Raw genomic sequence first — 2,316 nt, 5'->3', positions numbered from 1 at the left:
ATTATTTGTTAATTAGGCTCACGGCGGTAACTCTCCTCAATATATTTTTTCCCTTTCCCAAATTCTGTTATTTAAAAGGAATTGAGTTCTTTCCACAACGCTTCTTTCGTATGCATTGGAGTATATATATACACACACACCCTACTGAAAAATAACAAGATGATCATGCACATCTTAGCAGCGTTCATGAAAGAAGAAGAACATCACTGCTCATGAAATGAAAATGATTTTGAACGATTAACTTGTAACTTTCAGCAACTGGAAGCAACCATGCGTGTTTCCTTCTTAATGTAATTATATATTGGTAAAATTCAGAAGAACCGCCTCCATTTGCTCCTAATGGAAAAGTGCTCCTCTCCATCACTTTAGTCATACGGCGTGCAGCGATACATGGCAGGGCTTTTATTTTTGTTATTATGTTCAAAGGATCCCAACAATGCCTGCATGGAGCCATATGGAATAACCTTCTAAAGATGCACCCTTATCAGCTGCTCTTCTTCCCTTTTATTTTGTTGTTATTTTAGGTTTGTGGTGTTATTCTGAAATTATTGCCTTTTTCAGTGTTCAAATGTTTAGTTTATTTTTTTCCCCAACTTTACTCTCATATACAATTCTGTCATTTATTTTTGTTCTCAGCTATTGCATTGAATAAGGACTCGAAATTAAGCGAGTATTAGTAGCAAAACCCCTAAAAAGAAGAAAAAAGAAAGGAAAAGGAAAAGAGGGGGGAGGGGGAATAGAATATTGCAATTAATTGCTTTTCCCACACGCGCGGGCCCTGTTTCCAAGACGTCAATTTCTCGGTAGTTTTCGACCACCACCCTCCCATTTCAACCAATTTATAAGGAGTGTTCTCCTGTACTTTGAATTTACAGTAGCGCCTATCACCTCCAAATTCAAAACGGCTCAAAGCACGATCTTTGGCGTGATTAACTCGACCCCCGCCCTTTTCTTTTCTTTATAAGAAAAGGTAGAGACCAGCTGCCCTGCCGGAAACAATCCTTAGCTTGTTTCCTTTTGGATTAATTGTCCCTCTCATATTCGCAAGCATGCTCTTTGGGCCTTCAGTCTGGGTCTTTTTTTCTATATTGGTCTGAACTACTCTATTATTGTCCATGAGTCTTCCCCGATGGATCGTCAGCCGCGGCAGATGCAAAAGCAAGCGGAATAGAGAGCCATGGTAAGCTAAACTCGTCATCCTCAAGACCCCTACTCTTCAAATCGAACTAGGCCGAATACCCGGCATAGCCGTGAGAATTTCACACGCATAGAACCAGAAACCTGAGAAAATTGAAGCGTCCGGCTTCTCCCACTGCTCTTCCTTTACCATAAACGCACAGTTTTTGCGCACAAAAAGAGTGATGTTGGTCTTTTTTTTGTTAACAAAAAGTGGCCAACGACGTTCATCGTTGTTCTCACAGCCATGGGTTGACCGTGACAACTGCTCACGCCTCGTTGATAACCTAGAGTTTTCACAAGATCCCTAGAACTTATTCTGTGTTTTTCCTTTTGCTCGACAACACAAAAACCAATTCATAATACCATATGCATACCCCCGTCACATCTAAACTGATGTGGAGTTCAGTCCCAAAAAAAAAAAAACTGATGTGGAGCTCCAGCTTGCATTTGAAGGCTCCCATCGAAAAGAAGAGCAGAGAAGCAATTAAAGCCGAGGAGGCTCTTGATGACACTCTTTTTTTTTTTGTTTTTTCCGGATGTCATCTAACTTTTTGTCTCCACTCAGATCCTTTTCTATCCATCATCGTCCCTTTTTTTTTGGGTACATCTTCGTTTTCTGGGTTTGGCATGGTTATACGCAACTTGTGAGACGGAGAACACCATTCGGCAGACCACAGGGCACGGAAAGGCCCAATCCCTATGAAGAGGTTGTTGAGTTGTAAGAAACGAATATAATACATTGAGAACACCCAACGCCAACCATGGGGTCGCTTTGGCCGAGTGGTTAAGGCGTGTGCCTGCTAAGTACATGGGGTTTCCCCGCGAGAGTTCGAATCTCTCAGGCGACGCAAAATATTTTGTCTTTTGTGCTGCCAAACTTTACAACGTACACGTGGATGGACCGTAGTGGATTACATTTCTGGGTCTTTGGGAGCGTCTAGTTGAATTTAGAGAAAAAGACAGAAAAATGTACCTTTAATTTCAGAAGCCCAAAAACGTCCGTTGAATTCAAAAAATCTCATTTTGGTACCATGAGACCAAACTGGGATTATTATGTGAAAGGAAAAGACCAAATTGCCCTTCATTTTAAATATTATTTTAAAAATATCACAGTCCTTAGTGGCCGGCCGGTCACCG

At 41.2% G+C, this 2,316-nt stretch overlaps 1 non-coding gene across 1 annotated transcript; it reads left to right on the top strand.

Moving 5' to 3' along the window:
• Window positions 1-1,945: 1,945 nt before the first annotated feature.
• Window positions 1,946-2,027, top strand: TRNAS-GCU (transfer RNA serine (anticodon GCU)). Its single transcript has one exon. It is a non-coding gene; the product is annotated as a tRNA-Ser (tRNA).
• Window positions 2,028-2,316: the final 289 nt, after the last annotated feature.

This window comes from Neltuma alba, unplaced genomic scaffold, assembly GCF_004799145.2.
Source record: "Neltuma alba isolate B1F8T4 unplaced genomic scaffold, ASM479914v2 tig00011267_pilon, whole genome shotgun sequence".
In the NCBI taxonomy this organism is placed as follows: Eukaryota; Viridiplantae; Streptophyta; class Magnoliopsida; order Fabales; family Fabaceae; genus Neltuma; species Neltuma alba.
The sequence above is the reverse complement of the archived record's forward strand: the minus strand, read 5'-3'. Positions and strand labels throughout refer to the sequence as shown.